The sequence below is a fragment of the Mobula birostris genome, chromosome 9 (assembly GCF_030028105.1).
Source record: "Mobula birostris isolate sMobBir1 chromosome 9, sMobBir1.hap1, whole genome shotgun sequence".
In the NCBI taxonomy this organism is placed as follows: Eukaryota; Metazoa; Chordata; class Chondrichthyes; order Myliobatiformes; family Myliobatidae; genus Mobula; species Mobula birostris.
In genome coordinates this window covers 141,198,689-141,220,050 of record NC_092378.1, presented here as the reverse complement: position 1 = coordinate 141,220,050, position 21,362 = coordinate 141,198,689, and the positions used below count along the sequence as shown (strand labels likewise).

Below are 21,362 nucleotides of genomic sequence, written 5' to 3'. Positions count from 1 at the left end.
CCCCGCCACACTGCCTGGTGGCCTCTTCAATTGGCCATGGGCAGCAGTGTGTTACCAGAAACCTCAGGCAAAAAAATCTCATGGATCACCAAGGTCACCTGTGCAACCTCAAAGTGAAAACAGCCCACATTCAGACTTCAACCACACAGGAAAGACTGACGTACAACAGAACACACAAGGCAGTGCTTAAGGAAAAGGACTCTGATGTTTATCTCTACTGAAGATCTTTATGATTTTCTAGGTTTGTATTATTTACCCTTGCTGTTGTAACTGGTTTTGAATGGATTAACACAGTATACATGCATCCCCAGATAACACTCTTTATTTTCAAGATTCAAAGATTCAAAGTACATTTATTATCAAAGAATGCATAAATTGTACAACCTTGAGATTTGCTTGCTTATTGGTAGCCACAAAGCAAGGAACCCGAAAGAACCCAATTAAAGCAAAAGAAAAAGACCAACACCCAATATGCAAGAGAAAGGGGAAAAAACATAAATCATGCGAGCAATTGAAGTGAACAACAACATTCTGTACCAAATTGAGCCCTCAGATCCAAGCCCCAGAGCAGCTCAAAGTAGGCCCAGAGCCTCACTTATCAGTTCATCATATTAGTCGGTATGGAGCACAGCTACCGGGGTGGTCGACAGAGATAAACGACACTGGTGTGGCAGCTGCTGGCATTTAATGTACCTCATAGAAATGCTGTTAATGGACTGGGTGAGCACCTTGGCAGCTCATCGATGAGAAAAAAAACCACATTGTTTTAGCATCCTCTGTGATCTTTGGAATGTTGCTGAGTACCCTAAAAACCAGTTCAGAAACTGTCTAGTCAGGTTCCTCGGTTTCTGCAGACCCCTCAAAGATATAAAGGCTTCCTGTTTCTTTGGGGGAGCATTGAGCAAAATTGATAAATTGCACCTATGACCTAATTCATGGCAGCAGTGGAGGAAACATATAGGGTGCAATTTGTGAGGTCATTAAGTGTGTGACAGGTGCCAGAGAAATGACAAATGTAGACATGAATCTTGCATGGGAGAGCCCAGGCCAACTTCCTGAAGAGGAAAATTTCACTCAGAAGTGATTAGTAGTACAATCTCCTCAAGATAAAACAGCTTTTATGTGCATTTCGCACAGGAAAAGCTTGCCTAAATTCCCAATTATAAGTTGATAATATTTTATATAAAATTTTACCAGATTTATTTCCCGGATTTTAAACATGCTCATTTCCAGACTAATTACACCAACAGCAAGGTGAAAGACATCTTATGGAGAAGTTTGTTGCTAATTTTGCATGTCTGTGTTCTACGAACCCAGTTTTGGAGGACTGGAAGCAACAAGACTTTCCAACACCACTAATAATTTCCATGTCAACTCCTGCTCAACAGCAAATTTCTTTATCCTCACCAAACTGTTCCAGGATTGACCATTATATTCAAAATTGAGAGCATTTGGAAAACATTCTCAAAAGAGATTAGAGTAGGTAGCTTCAGACTGACACCATCTTTTAGTCTCCAACACATGCATGATGGCAAATAGTAACTTTTCAATTTGTCCTGTTTGCAGATCCTAAACAAGGAATAGGTTAAATCATTTTAGCTGGGAAATACTCCAATTTGATGCAGGTCAGATTTCAATCACTGTAGTTGAATTGTTCAAATTTACAGTATGGTACGACAACACGTTAGTGTAGTCATTAGCACAATGGCCCTCAGGGTCCTATTGCCATCTCTGTAAGGAATTTGTACGTTTTCCCCGTGACCATGTGGGTTTTCTCTGGGTGCTTTGGTTTCCTCCCACATTCCAAAAACGTACAAGTTAGGATTAGTAAATTGTGGGCAGGCTATGTTGCTGCCAGAAGCGCGGTGACACATACGGGTTGCCCCCAGCACAAAATCCTTGCTGATTCGATTTGACACAAACAGCACATTTCACTGCATGTTTCAATATTTTGATGTACGTGGGACAAATAAAGCTGATCTTTAAAATCTATTAAGGCAACAATCTTTGGAAATTGGTATCAATCGAAGTGAAGAACTTTTTCTAAGGTGCAGCAGGACGTTCTCGGGTAAAATATCTAGCGACTCATGTTTCACTCCAAAGTCTAGATATTAGTTTGGGGTTAATACACTCAGTTCTAAATCTGCACTGACTGCTCTGCCTTCACGCAGACTTTGGATGGAGAACAGGCAGGCATGCCACATTAAATTAATGCTACCAGGGAAGGGGAGCAATGTTGCACCCTGAGTGTCCTACCTCTCATCAGTTCTGCACTGATGGTGGCTGACAGCTGCAGGTGGAAACACTAGCCCGGAGTGGTGCTTGAAGGTATGTGATTCCACTTTATATGTCAGTTTCCAAACACAAGAAATGGTCAGCTTGCAATTCTCTAGCACCTTCCCTGTCCTTTTTTAGGATGCCCCAGATTTGCTCAATACTCCCCCAAAGAATCAGGAAGCCATTATACCTTCGAGGGGTCTGCATTTAGATGGCACCTCCAGAAGATATTCAGAAGATAGGTGTTTCAGGGTATTCCAAAGTTGGGTGTTTCAATGTTATACCACAGAAGTTAGCGAGTTGACTCACTGAGATTCTTCTGCTCTGTTTATAGGATCTGCTTTGCATAGGGTGAAGCTGGGTGTAGTGTATTGAATTGTACCACTCACTGTGCTTATCTGCCTTGGGGTTGATGTCATGCTGACTTTCCAGGAGGGGAAACCAGAATGAAAGAATAAAGACCAGCCACATATGGATGACCAGGGTATGACACAATATAGTCCAAAAGCACTTCAGCACAGAAACAAGGACCTTTGGTCCATCTAGTCCATGCTTAACTGTTATTCTGCCTAGTTCCATCAAACCGCACCTAGACGGTAGCCTTCTCTACCTCTCCATCCATGTACTTATCCAAACTTCTCTTAAATGTTGAAAGCAAACCCACATCTTGAACCAAAGGAGATAATTTCACTCAACTTCTTCTGGCCCATCATTGAAATGTTCCCATAACCAAAGGACTCTTCATTTCATGTTTTCAATATTTATTGCTTATTCTTTTATTAATATCATTTTTTCTATTTGTATTTGTCTTCTGTACTCTAATTAGGCAGTCTTTCACCGATTCTGTTATGGTTAGAAGAGGAAGAAAGCCCTTAACTCCATTAGTGGAGTCATCGGGACGCTGTCAAGACCGCGTTTTTTTTAGCAGGCTTTCTTATTTTTACAAGGCCCAGTTGCTAGCTCGACGCTCAACCCAGCAAGATGGAAAGCATGCAAGGGAGCCGGCTGGATTTGAACTCGGGAGCCTTTGCTCCAAAGTCCAGTGCTGATGCCACTACGCCATCAGCCAGCCTATTATGGTCATTATTCTATATTTATTGAGAATGCCCACAGGAAAATAAACCTCGGGATTGTATATGGTGACATATATGTACTTCGAGCTTTATACTTTGAACTTTGAACACATCGATCACTTTCTCTGACTTCTTTCAATTTTATTATTATATTGAAGGCTTTTTTAATGAGAAATTCTAAATAAGTTGACTGAGATGACTATGGATGTGTATTGACTGGCTGCATTACAACCTGGTATGGAAACACCAATGCTCTTGAACAGAAAATCCTACAAAAAGTAGTGGATATGGCTCAGACCATCATGGCTATTGAGCATATGTACACGGACTGCTGTTGCAGGAAAGCAGCATCCATTATCACCATCGATGACGTGCTCTCTTCCTTCTGCTGCCATCAGAAGGAAGGTTAAGGAGCCTTGAAACCCATGCTACAAGGCTCAGGAGCAGCTACTACCACTCAACCGTCAGACTCTTGAACCAGAAGGAATAACTTCATTCATCTTCACTTGCCCCTTCGCTGGACTGTTCCCCCAACCTATGGACTCACTTCCAACAACTCTTCATCTCAATTTCTCGATACTCATTGTTTATTTATTTAAAAAATTATTATTAATACTATTATTATTCTTTTGTGTTTGAACAGTTTGTTGTCTTTTGCACATTGGTTGCTTATCCGTCCTATTGGTTGCGGCCTTTCATTGATTCTGTTATGTTTCTTGGATTCACTATGTCTGCTCACAAGAAGATGAATCTCGGGTTTGCATATGGTGACATATAGGTACTTTGATAATAAATTTACTTTGAACTTTGAGTTTCTCACGGTGGACGATCAAATAATATGGATGCAAACGTGGTCAGTTATCAATCTGCTGGCCCTGCATTAGCCTTGTGTGGTTAATAGACAGGATCCAAAATGCTTGTTCTTGGCTTTGAATGCTAACATCTATGAGAAGCTCTTGAAGAATATTTACAGATTGTTCAGAAGTCTGCAGCTGTGATTATAGTTACCTTTCTAATCAGTTATAAAAAAACTCAGCACGACTTGAAAAATCAAACAACCTCAGTTGACATGAAACCAATTTTCCAAGTGTTTCTCTTCACACTTCCTTTATTTTCTACTTATACCTGGGGTATCGTCTCTTAATCTGAACAATGTGAGTCAGCCCCGTCCCTTAGTCATTGTTCTGCAATTTGACTGCAAAGAGTAACTGGCATCCCAATTAGATCAAAAAGCCCATGGATATTCACCGGGATTGCTGTTCCTAGTTTAACTGTAATGCTTAATGAGTCCAGATGAAGGGTGTTGAATATTTCTTCCCCTCCATAGATGCTTGCTGACATGTGGAGTTCCTCCAGCATTTTGTGCGTGTTGCTCAGAATTTCCAGCATCTGCAGAATTTCTTGTGTTTATGTCAAACTGAATGCTGAGTTTGAAACATTGAACAGTACGGCACAGGAAACAGCCCTCTCAGCCCACAATGTCTGCACTGAACACGATACTAAATTAAATTAAATCTCTTCTGCCTGTAAGTTTGACAAGTTAATTTCTTAAAAGTTTTTTTTTAGTATATAACCGCATTGTTCAACCCAGGAATGGTGAAAATATAAGTAGAGAGTTTCCAAACCCCTGAACTGGCCTGACTCTTGGATGTGGAACCTGCATTGGACCAAGGTAAAGGAGGAAGGCCCCAAGAGTTCCAAGTTGTTTCCCTGGGGTGGAGCGTGTAGGCCACCCACCTACCTCCACTCTCACCTGGTCTCACCTATCACTTGCCCGCTTGTACTCTTTCTTCCCCACCCCCATCTTCTTACTTTGGCTCCTGCCCACTTCCTTTCCAGTCCTGATGAAAGACCTCGGCTCGGAACGTTGACTGTTCATGTCCCTCTACAGATGCTGACTGACCTGCCGAGTTCTTCCAGCATTTTGTGTGTGTTGCTAATTTTAAAAACATCTTTGATATAACTAGACAATCTGTCCTTGGTTAAATTCTGTCACCTTGTCACAGATGATGAAAGCAGACTTGCAATTTTTGGGAATATTGCTGAAGGGACTTTCATCTTTGTCTAGCAGAAAAATTAACTTTGGAAGTCTGCGGTCAAGCTTATTGGAAAATAGACTCAATTGTTCAGTAGAGTTTGAATATTCAGGGAATGGGATTCTCAATCTATTTTGTTATGGTTCCCTATTCCCCCTCAACCAAAGCTTCAGAGACAGGCTTAGACAACAAAGGTTCTACTTGGGTAGTGAGTGTGGGCAGAGTGAATATGTTTAAGGGAATTCTTCTGGACACACAAGTTCCAGTCACTTTCTTCTGCAGCTCCCCAACTACTTCAGATGGGAGCTCGAGTAGAACTAGGGGAATGAGAGGGAGAGGAGGAAGGCAATTGTTCCACCTGATCGCAGCCTTTTCCCAGTTAAAACCCTCCTGCCAGCCATCAGTAGGGCATATGGTATGGTATATCATTTGTAGGATAATTTCCACCTTAGTATCCTACTCACAGGATAACACACAGGTCTGTTGGCAATACCCTATTGAAGATATACTACTTCACACTAATCCAGTCACACTTCAGATTCTGACTCAGAATTATTAATCGCATGTACTTCAAAACAAACAGTGGAATATGTTGTTTGCGTTAACAACCAACATGACTTAGGGGTGTGGTCTCAGCCTGAAACGTTGACTGTACCTCTTCCTATAGATGCTGCCTGGCCTGCTGCGTTCACCAGCATTTTTTGTGTGTGTTGCAGCAAAACACGCCCCCTTTCCTCCCTCCCACCCAACTTCCATCTTCACCAGTCTTCCAGCCTCCGTTCTCCAGGCTTTGGCATTCGGCCGATTCCTGTTCCATTTCTTGAAAACATTTGAAATCTGCAAGTTTTTCAGGGACTGTTATTATACATGGCTTTACTGTGAAAATGAATAGGAAGTAATGAAAAATAAACCATTTTTTGGGCCTGATCAGCACTCTGCAATCCTTTCACAGTGGGATAAGTTTGGGCAGTGAGAAATCCATCAATTGCATTGGGATTGCTTACGATTGCCAATTACGTGCCAGCACTGAAGTGTAATTTCACACATTGCATTTAATAATAAGGATGCAACAAAAACCAATTAGTGAGTGAACGAAATTATTATTTAAAGATCCATCAGAGTTCTTTTACAGTAGTTACACATGACCACATTTCCTCTGGTATTCCGAGATTAATAATCAGTTGATATCAACCAGCAATAAATAGGTTGGTTCCAATTGTTCGCCGATATCGAACCAACTTAATGTAAAATTTCTTGCAAATGTGACATAAAATGGATTAGCCACTCATTATACACTCTCCCTTCTGTGTGTTAATCTAACCCCTTAAATAATAACAAGCTTGTTCAATTTGACCAAATTGTGCTAAGTTAAATGAGAGAAATTTAACATGATATTATTAACTGTTACTGAAGATTAGTAATACACCACTATATTTTCCACTACTGTTGAGGAATGCATTCAGTGGATTAAGGACCCCAGAGGTTACACAGATAGACATTCTTCAGCAACTGGGTCACAGTTCAGCATTCAGCAAGGCTATGGACATCACTGCCCTGACATCCTTTTGCCTCTAGCTATCCTGACTGATAACAACATGGGTTCAACAAGGTTCAATCCCTTTTCAAATTGCCATTCTCAGGTCACTGACGCATTGAAGGCTATTAGGGTTTTCATGTTAAAGGGCACAAGATGAAGGCAGATAAGGTCCTTGGAGGACAACAAGAATCCCACTCTTCCCTGCCTAATCACACACTGAAATTAAATAAGAAAATCACAGGCTAAGTGACAGCTTTCATTAGAAATGCTTGAGATGTTTTGCTTTGCAGGGTTTCAAGTGCTAAAGACTATTTTGCAGTCATTGCACATAGCCTATCTTGCAATCTTCCACTCCTCTGCTCAGCAAGCGTTACCGCACGTTTCCAATCTGAGCGTCTTTGGAGCTTCTGCGTGTAGTGACAGAGAGGGTTGGTGCACACAGGGTGTGCTGGACTTTCAAAAAGCATTTGATAAAAATATGAACCCCGTGGTTTAACTGGGTGAAGGCCAAAGAGGGTATAATTGCTTTTACTCACTAGAGTAAATGTACAGCACTGGTTCTGAGCGACTGGTATTAAAGAAGAAAATATGCCACTTCCTGCACGTATTCTGTTCATGAACTAAACTTAGCAGATTTCAAAGCTTGCAAATGACGAGGTGGTAAATGCAGGTTCTTTTTTAACATTTAAGAATAAATTGGACAGATACATGGATGGGAGGTGTATGGAGGGATATGGTCCATGTGCAGGTCAGTGGGACTAGGCAGAAAATGGTTCGGCACAGCCAAGGAGGGCCAAAAGGCCTGTTTCTGTGCTGTAGTTTCCATGGTTCTATGGTTCTATTGCATGGATGGTAGTGGATAAGGACACAGAAGCAGGCATCGGTCAAATGCGTCACTACATCTGCTCCCCTGTTTGCAAAGATCATGGCTAATTCGATCGTTGGCTTCAACTCCATTTTCCAGTCTGACCTACACCCTTCATCCACATCTATTTCAGCCTTTGAAGAGCTTAGTAACTCTCCATCCAAGCCCTCTGGTGCACTAAGGAGGTTGCACACAAAATGGTGAAATCTTTGAAATATGCTGGGTATGTTAAAATGATCATCAAAATTGGACTGGAATTTGGACTTATGAACAGAATAAATAGTTACAATTTGGTTAATAACTCACCTATTTGTGCCCGCCATTCCTTGATACAGTTCAAGGTTGTGCATCGGGTCCATATGTCAAAGGATAAACTAGCACGTATTTTTTCCAACATCAATCCTATTTGTGACAGATGTAATAATGAGGTGGCCATTTTAACTCATATGTTTTGGTCTTGTATAAAGCTAGACAATTTTTGGAGAATTGTTTTTAAAATGCTATCAAAAGTCTTGGATCTGGACCTAGAACCTAATTTACTTACGGCAATATTTGGGATTATCCCATCAGAACCAGGAAGTATTCAACCCTGGCGGACACGGGGAGAACGTACAAACCCCTTACAGGCAGCGGTGGGAATTGAACCCGGGTTGTCTGTACTGTAAAGTGCTGTGCTAACCACTATGTGATCATGGTGCCCCTCGCCCCTCTCCCCTCGGTGATGTGCAGGGCTTCAACCCCTTTAAAGAATCGACAGTTCTTCTCTTCCCACAGATGCTGCCCGATCCGCTGAGATGGTGGAGGTTTACTAGAAATGTAACAAGTGTAGAAACTAGAGTAAAATTAAGACGGCTCTGAAACTACAGTATGTCAAGCAGATAAAGGTATGACCATAAGTTATAGGAATAGAATTAGGCCATTCAGCCCATTGAGTCTTCTGCGCCATTTCATTATGGCTGATCCATTTTGCCTTTCAACCCCAATAGAACATAGAATAGTACAGCACAGTACAGGCCCTTCGGCCCACAATGTTGTGCTGACCCTTAAACCCTGCCTCCCATATAACCCCACCCCCACCACCTTAAATTCCTCCATATACATAGAAACATAGAAACATAGAAAATAGGTGCAGGAGTAGGCCATTCGGCCCTTCAAGCCTGCACCACCATTTATTATGATCATGGCTGATCATCCAACTCAGAACCCCGCCCCAGCCTTCACTCCATACCCCCTGATCCCCGTAGCCACAAGGGCCATATCTAACTCCCTCTTAAATATAGCCAATGAACTGGCCTCAACTGCTTCCTGTGGCAGAGAATTCCACAGATTCACCACGCTCTGAGTGAAGAAGTTTTTCCTAATCTCGGTCCTAAAAGGCTTCCCCTTTATCCTCAAACTGTGACCCCTTGTTCTGGACTTCCCCAACATCGGGAACAATCTTCCTGCATCTAGCCTGTCCAATCCCCTTAGGATTTTATACATTTTAATCAGATCCCCCCTCAATCTTCTAAATTCCAACGAGTACAAGCCTAGTTCATCCAGTCTTTCTTCATATGAAAGTCCTGCCATCCCAGGAATCAATCTGGTGAACCTTCTTTGTACTCCCTCTATGGCAAGGATGTCTTTCTTCAGATTAGGGGACCAAAACTGCACACAATACTCCAGGTGTGGTCTCACCAAGGCCTTGTACAACTGCAGTAGTACCTCCCTGCTCCTGTACTCAAATCCTCTCGCTATAAATGCCAGCATACCATTCGCCTTTTTCACCGCCTGCTGTACCTGCATGCCCACTTTCAATGACTGGTGTATAATGACACCCAGGTCTCATTGCACCTCCCCTTTTCCTAATCGGCCACCATTCAGATAATAATCTGTTTTCCTATTTTTGCTACCAAAGTGGATAACTTCACATTTATCCACATTAAATTGCATTTGCCATGAATTTGCCCACTCACCCAACCTATCCAAGTCACTCTGCATCCTCTTAGCATCCTCCTCACAGCTAACACTGCCACCCAGCTTCGTGTCATCTGCAAACTTGGAGATGCTGCATTTAATTCCCTCATCCAAGTCATTAATACATATTGTAAACAACTGGGGTCCCAGCACTGAGCCTTGTGGTACCCCACTAGCCACCGCCTGCCATTCTGAAAAGGTCCCGTTTATTCCCACTCTTTGCTTCCTGTCTGCTAACCAATTCTCCATCCACATCAATACCTTACCCCCGATACCATGTGCTTTAAGTTTGCACACTAATCTCCTGTGTGGGACCTTGTCAAAAGCCTTTTGAAAATCCAAATATACCACATCCACTGGTTCTCCCCTATCCACTCTACTAGTTACATCCTCAAAAAATTCAATGAAATTCGTCAGACATGATTTTCCCTTCACAAATCCATGCTGACTTTGTCCGATGATTTCACCGCTTTCCAAATGTGCTGTTATCACATCTTTGATAACTGACTCCAGCAGTTTCCCCACCACCGACGTTAGGCTAACCGGTCTATAATTCCCCGGTTTCTCTCTCCCTCCTTTTTTAAAAAGTGGGGTTACATTAGCCACCCTCCAATCCTCAGGAACTAGTCCAGAATCTAACGAGTTTTGAAAAATTATCACTAATGCATCCACTATTTCTTGGGCTACTTCCTTAAGCACTCTAGGATGCAGACCATCTGGCCCTGGGGATTTATTTGCCTTCAATCCCTTCAATTTACCTAACACCACTTCCCTACTAAGAAGTATTTCACTCAGTTCCTCCATCTCACTGGACCCTCTGTCTCCTACTATTTCTGGAAGATTATTTATGTCCTCCTTAGTGAAGACAGAACCAAAGTAATTATTCAATTGGTCTGCCATGTCCTTGCTCCCCATAATTAATTCACCTGTTTCTGTCTGTAGGGGACCTACATTTGTCTTTACCAGTCTTTTCCTTTTTACATACCTATAAAAGCTTTTACAGCCAGTTTTTATGTTCCCTGCCAGTTTTCTCTCATAATCTTTTTCCCCTTCCTAATTAAGCCCTTTGTCCTCCTCTGCTGAACTCTGAATTTCTCCCAGTCCTCAGGTGAGCCACTTTTTCTGGCTAATTTGTATGCTTCTTCTTTGGAATTGATACTATCCCTAATTTCTCTTGTCAGCCACGGGTGCACTACCTTCCTTGATTTATTCTTTTGCCAAACTGGGATGAACAATTGTTGTAGTTCATCCATGCAACCTTTAAATGCTTGCCATTGCATATCCACCGTCAATCCTTTAAGTGTCATTTGCCAGTCTATCTTAGCTAATTCACATCTCATACCTTCAAAGTTACCCCTCTTTACGTTCAGAACCTTTGTTTCTGAATTAACTATGTCACTCTCCATCTTAACGAAGAATTCCACCATATTATGGTCACTCTTACCCAGAGGGCCTCTCACGACAAGATTGCTAATTAACCCTTCCTCATTGCTCAAAACCCAGTCCAGAATAGCCTGCTCTCTAGTTGGTTCCTCGACATGTTGGTTCAAAAAACCATCCCGCATACATTCCAAGAAATCCTCTTCCTCAGCACCTTTACCAATTTGGTTCACCCAATCTACATGTAGATTGAAGTCACCCATTATGACTGCTGTTCCTTTATTGCACACATTTCTAATTTCCTGTTTAATACCATCTCCGACCTCACTACTACTGTTAGGTGGCCTGTACACAACTCCCACCAGCGTCTTCTGCCCCTTAGTGTTACGCAGCTCTACCCATATCGATTCCACATCTTCCCGGCTTATGTCCTTCCTTTCTATTGCGTTAGTCTCCTCTTTAACCAGCAACGCCACCCCACCTCCCCTCTCTTCATGTCTATCCCTCCTGAATATTGAATATCCCTGAACGTTGAGCTCCCATCCTTGGTCACCCTGGAGCCATGTCTCTGTGATCCCAACTATATCATAATCATTAATAACAATCTGCACTTTCAATTCATCCACCTTATTACGAATGCTCCTTGCATTGACACACAAAGCCTTCAGGCGCTCTTTTACAACTCTCTTAGCCCTTATACAATTATGCTGAAAAGTGGCCCTTTTTAATGCTTGCCCTGGATTTGTCGGCCTGCCACTTTTACTCTTCTCCTTAGTACTTTTTGCTTCTACCCTCACTTTACACCACCCTGTCTCTCTGCACTGGTCTCTCTGTACTGGTACCTGTCCAGTAGTCTCTGAAATTTCACTGGTGTATCTGCCTCCACCGCTGACTCAGGAAGTGCATTCCACGCACCAACCACTCTCTGAGTAAAAAACCTTCCTCTAATATCCCTCTTGAACTTCCCACCCCTTACCTTAAAGCCATGTCCTCTTGTATTGAGCAGTGGTGCCCTGGGGAAGAGGAGCCGGCTGTCCACTCTATCTATTCCTCTTAATATCTTGTATACCTCTATCATGTCTCCTCTCATCCTCCTTCACTCCAAAGAGTAAAGCCCAAGCTCCCTTAATCTCTGATCATAATGCATACTCTCCAAACCAGGCAGCATCCTGGTAAATCTCCTCTGAACCCTTTCCAATGCTTCCACATCCTTCCTATAGTGAGGCGACCAGAACTGGACACAATCTCCTGTCTTCTCCCCTTATCCCTTCATGACCCGACTAATCAAGAATCTATCAACCTCTGCCTTGAATATACTCAACGACTTGGCCTCCACCGCTACCTTTGGCAAAGAATTCCACAGATGCACCATCCTCTGGCTAAAGAAATTCCTCCTCAACTCCGTTCTAAAAGGACATCCCTCTATTCTGAGGCTGTGTCCTCTGGTCTTAGACTCCCACGATAGGAAACATTCTCTCCACACCCACTCTATCAAGCCCTTTCATCATTTGATAGGTTTCAATGAAGACACCTCTTGTTGAAGATCTTGATCTTGGAAAGTTTACGTAGAAGCACTCTTGGGACACAAAGGGCAGCAAGAAAATAAGCAAAGAAGCAGATGCAACAATCTCAGATTTCAAGATTCAAGTTGCTGGTGAACGCAGCAGGCCAGGCAGCATCTCTAGGAAGATGAATTTCAGTTAGTCCTGACGAAAGGTCTCGGCCCGAAACGTCGACTGTACCTCTTCCTAGATATGCTGCCTGGCCTGCTGCGTTCACCAGCAACTTTTACGTGTGTTGCTTGAAATTCCAGCATCTGCAGATTTCCTCATGTTTGCGTTTCAAGATTCAAGATTGCTTATTGTCATTTTTCAGCACACGAGTGTAAATGATTGTTACTCTGGATCCGACGCAGTAGAGAAACATGAAATAAGTACAAAGAATACAATACCAAAAACAGCTAAAAAAAAATCCACCATAAATAACGTGTTTGTTTTGTAGAGAGCTGATGATACTGTAAATCTCCTTCAGAACATCCTTGGGGTCAGCACTTGGTTGGGGGTGGGGGGGGAGTAAACATTATCATGCACTCTTCAAAAAGTGCTTGAAGAAGATTCAGTAATAAATTCTAAATGGAATTGGGTGAATGTTTGAAGGAGAGCCATCTTCAGGGCTGTGACAATGGAGTAAGGGTTTGGGAACAAACAAAAAATATTTCCACTGGCATAATCCCTCCTGTACTATATAATCCCATGTGCTAGGCAGCACATGGAATGGCATGGTAGCGTAGTGGTTAGCGCACTGCTCTACAGTACCAGCGACCCTGGTTCAATTCCCACTGCTGTCTGTAAGGAGTTTGCATGTTCTTCCTGTGACCGTGCGGGTTTCCTCCAGGTGCTCTGGTTTCCTCCTATAGTTCAAAGACCTACTAGTTGGTAGGTTAATTAGTCATTGTAAATTGTCCAGTGATCAGACTAGGGTTAAATCGGGGGCTGCTGGGCAGTGTGGCTCAAAGCAGCGGTCCCCAACCACCGGGCCGCAAAGCATGTGCTACTGGGCTGCATGATTTGGTGATACGAAACGATATGAGTCAGCTGCACCCTTCCTCATTCCCTGTCACGCACTGTTGAACTTGAACACCCCCCCCACCCCCGTTGGCCAGTCTGCAAGAATATCGTCAATATTAAACCAGTCCGCTGCGCAAAAAAGGTTGGGGACCCTTGGCTCAAAGGGCTGGAAGGGCCTGTTCTGGGCTGCAGCTCAATAAATAAGTAAATGAACATAGTTAATTTTATTTCTGGAGTATTAGTAATAAATTTTACCATCAGATATCTGTGAATATAAATCGCAATTGTCATTTCCTTTAAGTTCATATTTTTCCTGTTTTTCCTCTGGTAGCAAGACGAAATCGTGTTCCTTATTCCATATTCTATATTACAACACAAACTGATAACTGAGCACATAGTCAAAGTTCAAAGTACATTTGTTATCAAAGTGTGTATATATTATAGAACCTTGAGATTTGTCTGCTTACAGGCAGCCACAAAACAAGAAACCCAAAAGGACCAATAAGAAAAGAAGACTGTCAAACATCCAGTGGCAGAGAGAGAAAAAAATAAACGAATAGAAGTAAAGAAATAGCATTTACAACAAATGGAAGTCCGCAGACACGAAGTGCAGAGCAGCTGCAGGCCACACCCTCAGCTCATCGCAGAGCGGAGTATACATCGCAGAGTCCGTAGACATGAAGCACAGAGCAGCTGGAAGCCTCAGCTTCAGCTCATCGCAGAGTGGAGTATACATCACGGAGCCCATGGACACGAAGCGCGGGGCAGCTGGAGGCCTCAGCCTCTGCCTTGGTGCAACGCAGAACCCAGTAAACGCTGCACAGCAGCGAGCAGAACCAGAGCAAACTCACCTCTGGTGCAGACACCCTTCCTTTCCAAACCATCTGGCCCGGCAATTAAATCGTCCAAGCATCAGGTCCTCACTCTAGGACCTGGCCCCCGTTGCATCGATACGCTGACAGGCTTGGACCCCGCTGCCACATTTTGACCCGTACCCAACATTTCCAAATTGGCCTGATGCTTAGATCGACCGAACCTCGCTCTTGTTTTAGGTGGACAGGCCTTGAATCTGCCTCTCCTCTGCTCCGACTCCCCCCCTCTGCCCACCCCGACTTTGCTACGAAAATGCTTTGACTTTGCTCGCTGCCGCATGCTGCGACCCTGGACTCAGCCTTGCCTTTGCCCACCTCTTCGTTGGTGGTGGTGATCGTTTACCATGACCTTTTCAGAGAACGTGTTATTAATGAAGTACTTAGCTGTAACCCTTGTTTTGCTGACTGCCAGTACGTTGTTGCTCACCTGCAGCAGCGGCACCCTGAACGCCACACTGCAAGACAGGGACTGCAAGTTGGAGCCCAGAGCCGAGGAAGCAGAGTGCCGAGAGGGCACATCACTTCTCTGAGGATCGTCACCTTGTCGTGGTGGAGAGGCTTGTGAACTCCCGAGATCCCGACACAGATGCTGGCCGGAGCTTAGCTTTTGTTAGGGTCACCCACGGTAAGGTCAAAGGGGAGTTTCCACACAAAGAGCGATCCAACCAAGACCTCAACAGTGGAGCTGGCAGACGCTGACGATGATGCAGGGGAAGGCTGCAGCAGTGCAGGGACCCCAGTCGTCCTGCATTCCACGCCACAGGACCCTGACCCCCATCTGTTAAGGACCGTGTGGTGGCTGCCTGTACATCAGCCTCTCCACGTTAAACAAAGTCACACACAGGCATTCTCCGTTAAGGGAATAACCCCTTAGGAGGAGATCATACTTGAGTGATTGTACTACTGCTACTACATTACTGATAGAATGGAAATGAAAAAGCAAATGAATAGTTACATATGAATTCACAGTAGATTGATCAATCCCATGTGCTTGCTTCAACAATCAACAAGCTCACACTGATCTGATTGCAGCCTCACCTCTGCATTCCTCTCTCCCTGTGCTAACCTTTCGCCACTTGGGTTATCAAGAATCCATCTGCCTCTGCTTAAAAGCTACACAGAGGCTTTGTTTCTTATGGCTTTTGAGAAGAGAGTTCTGAAGAACGGGTGCTGATTGAAAGCATAATTCAGGGAGAAAAAAACTTCCTGTTGCTCTCCTCTGCCTAAAACAAGCAGAATATTCTGTGTAACACACACAAAATGCTGGAGGAACTCAGCAGGTGAGGCAACATCTAGAGAGAGGAATAAACCAGGAATGATCCACTTTGTCTCCAAAAGAAACAAGTATTGACATTCACAGTACAGTCATTTTTACACTCTTTCTGCTGGTGTGTCAATCTACAAAACACTCTCCTTACTTGGGTGCAGAGTATCTCTACATATACTGCATTGTAATAATACAAACTCCTCCCCCCCCACCCCCCACTCGTCACATTTAAGATTCTTAAATATTGAGAACTTGGGATGAAGCGTGTTTGATTTCTCCAACACCTTCGGTCTCAAGTCCATGCAAACCATGCGCAACAGAAGAATCCAACTAATACGAGAGAAGGTCATTAGCCTTTAGCCCTTCATGCCCATTAGAATCATAACATTTTTACAGTACAAGAGGGCATTTGTCCCACTAGGTCCAACAGGTTATCTGTGGAACGGTCCAGTCACAGCCCTTTGCTCACTTTCCCTCATGTGCCATCCAATAAAAATCCTGGTTAACCACAACTATGAGCAGTGATTGCCACCTAATCACTATTTTGCAGAAAAAGCAACTTAAGGATTATTTGTTACATATACATCGAAACATACAGTGAAGTGTGTCATTTGTGCCAATCGAATCAGGGAGGATTGTGCTGGGCAGCTCACAGGTATCACCACGCGCCAACATAGAATGTCCAAAACTCACTAACTTGAACTGTACGTCTTTGGAAAGTGGGCGAAAATTGTACACAGATACAGGGAGAATGTAAAAACGCCTTACAGGCAAAAGTGGGAACTGAACCCTAATCAGAGATCACTAGCACTGTAATAGTGTTACAAAAACTGCTACATTAACCTTGTTGCTCTTCACACATCTCTCCCATGACTCTCTGACCTGTCTAATTCTATATACCTAACTTATCTTCATTGGATTAACATAATTAGTTAATAGAATTCCATCAAGTTCAGATTTAAATTTAATTATTGATCTGCCAATGGTTGCTCTTTGGGGAAAAGATTCCCAAGTTTCTCCCAGCTTCTTCATAACTTCACTCCTGAAGGGTTTGGCTGTAGTAGTTACATTGATCGGCTCAACCAACAGAAATTCTTTCTCTACTCTCTCAACTCTACTATATATCTTAAAAAACTTCAATCAAAATCACTCCTCAGATTTTGAGTAAATACAACCACAGTTGACAAAAATCTTTCAATGCATTTTCACTCTTGGAGTCCAAGAAACACATTGGTAGGTCTACAATATGCACCCTCATAAGGGCATATACTCAGGCTACTTTATTAGGTACACCTGTACATCTGTTTGTTAATGCAAATATCTAATTAGCCAAACATGTGGCAGCAACTGAATGCATAAAAGCATGTAGAGATCAAAAGGTTCAATTGTTGTTCAAACTAAACATCAGAATGGGGAAGAAATGTGATCTAAAGTGACTTTGACCATAGAATGAGTGTTGGTGCCGGATGGGGTGGTTCGAGTATCTCAGAAACTGCTGATCTCTAGGGCTTTTCATACGTAATAGTCTTTAGAGTGTACAGAGTGATGCGAGAAACAAAAAAAAACATCCCGTGTGTGGCAGTTCTGTGGGTGAAAACACCTTGTTAATGAGAGAGGTCAGAGGCAAATGGCCAGACTGGTTCAAACTGACAGGAACGCCACAGTACCTCAAATAACCACACATTACAACAGCGGTGTGTAGAAGAGTGTTTCTGAACACACAACACATCAAACCTTGAAGTGGATGGGCTAAATAAAGCAGAAGATAATGAACTTAGTGGCCAATTTATTAGGTATAGGAAGCATACCAGCAGTAAATATATTAATTTCTTGACTTTTCCCTTTAAGTCACAGAATTTTGGCAACAGGGATCTTGAAGACTATAGATAGCTTCGAGAGAACCTCCAATTTCCCTTTCAAACACATCCCAGAACTGCTCTGTGCTTTAAAGAGATAAGCTGAAATGAAACATTAAAAGGATCAAGATGTGTTAAATTGATACTTTACAGCTGTCTTCACAAAAAAAGGCTGATTAGATTTCACCTCCAGGTACGTTGGCTTGATAACCTATTGCACAAATATCCAGCTGTAACTCATTTGTCATAAGATATAAATTGGCCGCCTGCAAAGCACATGTAATGTGTTGTCATTTGAGTTACTCTTGACCCCGCCTGCATGCTTTTATGCATGGTGTCGCTGCCATGTGATTGGCTGAATAAATATTTGCATTAATGGGCAGGTGTACCTAATAAAGTGGCCACCGAGGCAAGGTAGTAAGCAATAATGCAAGTGATCTGGTTGAGAACGGAAATCTTCCTGATGGATCTGTGTTCAGTCCTAAGGTTCACAAAGATTTGGGATCAGAAAGGAACCAGAAGTCTATGAGGAATGGGCAGGGAACGTGTGAAGAATTAGATAGCGTTTTCAGAGAGAGATGAGTTAACCTCTATGTTACCATAGAGAAATAGTTCATTTTGAAATGGAGACATAAGGGACTGCAAATACTGGAATCTGGAGTGAAGAGAAACAACCTGCTGGAAGAACTCAGCAGTTTGAGCAATATCTGTGGAGGACGAAATGAGTTATTGATGTTTGAGCTTTAAACGCTGCAAGTGGACTGCCTAATACAGGGTCGTACCCCTCCATTCCTTTCCCCACCATTGATGCCGCTCAACCCACTGAGCTCTACCAGCAGCTTATTTTTGCTAGTGCATCTGGCATTCAGAACACAAGGTCTAAGGACAATGACCATCCTACAGGTTAAACACATCAACATTTACAAGGTTTACAAGGATGTTGCCTGGATTGGAGAGCATGCCTTATGAGAACAGGTCGGGTGAAATTGGCCTTTTCTCCTTGGAATGACGGAAGTTGAGAGGTGACCTGATAGAGGTGTTTAAGATGATGACAGGCGTTGATAGTGCGGATAGCCAGAGGCTTTTTCCCAGGGCTGAAACGGCTAACACAAGGGTGCTTGGAAGTAAATACAAGGGGGATGTCAGAGGTAAGTTTTTTTACACAGAGAGTGGTGGCTGCGTGGAATGCACTGCAGTGAAGGTGATAGAGGCGGGTACAATAGGGTCTTTTAAGAGACTCTTAGATAGGTACATGGAGCTTAGAAAAATAGAGGGCTATGTGACAGGGTAATTCTAGGCAGTTTGTACATTAGGTTACATTGTGGGCCAAAGGGCCTGTAATGTGCTGTAGATTTCTATGTTCCCATGGTCAAGGGAAACAGACACAAACTCTAACAGAATAGCTACAATAATGTATAGATTTTTACAAAAACTATTTTAAAATCACTTGGAAAACAAATGCTAACACTTCAAAGTCTATCAAAAAAAACTATTGATAATGTGGAGCAGTTTCTGATCAATCTCACCAAGCTTGACATAAAATAGAAAATGCTGAGAAATCTCAGCGGATGAATTCAGCAGAGGGAGAAAAAAAAGATTCAATGTGGCAGATTGGGAAATTGGTCAAGTTTCAAAGAAAATTTATTATCAAATTATGTAGATATGTCATCATATACTACTACCCTGAGATTCACTCCCTTGTGGTCATTCACAGTAGGTACAAAGAAATACAATGCAGTCAATGAAAACATCGAAAAGCATTAAAATTGTAGAGAGGGTGGGGGAATGATGGATGGCACACAGGAATATCTTTTACAGGGCAAGGTCAGGCCTGAGACGGAGATAAGTTGTCTTCTTTAAAGGTTAGAAAGTCTAGTTGTAAAGCAGAGTGAAAAGTGAGTGGATTTTGGGAGTGATAAAGTTTACAAGATAATGCAAATCATGACACTGTTAAACTATTTAAGAGTAAACATTGGCCAGTTTACTGCTTTTCTTCAAAGTAATTCTAATACCGTCTTCTGCTTTGAAGACGCTACTTGAGGGTAGAGGTTCCCAACCTTGTTTAATGCCAAATACCAATACCATTAAGCAAGGGGTCCATAGACTCCAGGTTTGGAAAGAATGTAGAAAGGATTTATGAAGGTAATGACAAGAATCTCAAAATGTTAAATTTGTTTAAATGATGGTTGTCCACTTTGGGAATACGGAGACCTACAACATTGAACCTCATCCTAACAACCAATCAATAGGCTAGGAATTAGCTTGCACAGTGCACATCTTTTCCAGTACTGTTTGGACTACCAACAACCTAGTGCGGCAGGCAGGATGTGCACGTGCGCGCGCGCACATCTGGTCACATGCATCAGTCTCCCTACCAAGATTGCCTCCTTTACCAGCAGCTGAAGCAGGCCTTAAGCTATTTTGTCAATGCTGGCACCCATGCCTTTCCTGTACCCTCTCCAAAGTCTGAACATGAATTGATGTGCATCATATCGTGACTGAGACCTGATGCATGAATCTGCATTACGTTTTAGCTTTCTTCCTCAATGATAAATACTAGAATCTCGCGTTTTATTATTAACTATAGGGAATTCATTATCCAACTTCTAAACAACTTCCCTGCTGCTTTTAAACTTGCACTCGGAACTATTTACATGCTATTGTATGAAAAGGCCTAGATAGGGTGGCCCTGGAGAGTATGTTTCCTATAGTAGGGGTGTCCAGGATCAGAGAGTGCAGCCTCAGGATACTAAGGTGCCCCTTTTGAACAGAGATTAGGAGGAATTTCTTTAGCCAGAGGATGGTGGAATTCACTGCCACAGACAACTGTGGGGGCCAAGTCATTGGGTATATTTAAAGAGGGTGTTAATAGATTCTTGATCATTAATGGTTATGGGGAGAAGGCAGAAGAATAGGGTTGAGAAGAATAATAAATCAGCCATGATTGAATGGCAGAGCAGACTTGATGGGCCGAATAGCCTAATTCTACTCCTATGTTTTATAACAGCATGAGCAAAACACGCCACACAATGCATGTAGCAAGAAGCAATGCGCTTTAGAATTCCTTTGTTTCATCATTGTCATGTGGGAACATAGCATCCAATTTATATGCCATGAGTCTCAGACAGCAACCAGACTGATTGTTTGAGTTAAATACTGACCAAGATCCTTCTCTTATTTGCAACTGCGCAGTGGCCACTGCGTTCAAGAAGCCAAATGGTACCGTGCCTTTAACGTCCCATTTGAAAGGAGGCACCTCAGGCGCACTGAGAGTCGGCTAAATTTTTGTGATCTGGTCTGGAACCATTCACGCTCTAACTCAGAGGCAGGAATTCTACCCATTGAGACACTGACACAAATTGTCAAAGCTGTCGAACAAACACCTTCTGCGACCAGAATGCTGATTGGCAAGGTCAGGTGGGGAGAGACCTTCTGACTCCTTCGCCAATTAACATACTTCACTTCCCTGAAGAATCTCGCACATTCCAACTTATTATCTTTTATTTTATTATGCAAACTTTGTGTACTCTGTCAAGAGAGTTTGAGAGTGGCGTCTGAGGTTTGATAGATAGGTACAATTTAAACTTCTATTGCGAATCTTCAAAGAAGAATAATTCAGAAGTTTACAATCATTAAGTGGCTTTTATCCAATAGGCCTTTTCAGAAAGCTAAAGTT

General features: G+C 42.7%; 1 protein-coding gene across 4 annotated transcripts in view; it reads right to left on the bottom strand.

The window, feature by feature from the left end:
* LOC140203138 (septin-9-like) overlaps window positions 1-21,362 on the bottom strand; it is a 455,930-nt gene that overhangs the window by 40,165 nt on the left and 394,403 nt on the right. The window lies entirely within an intron of this gene.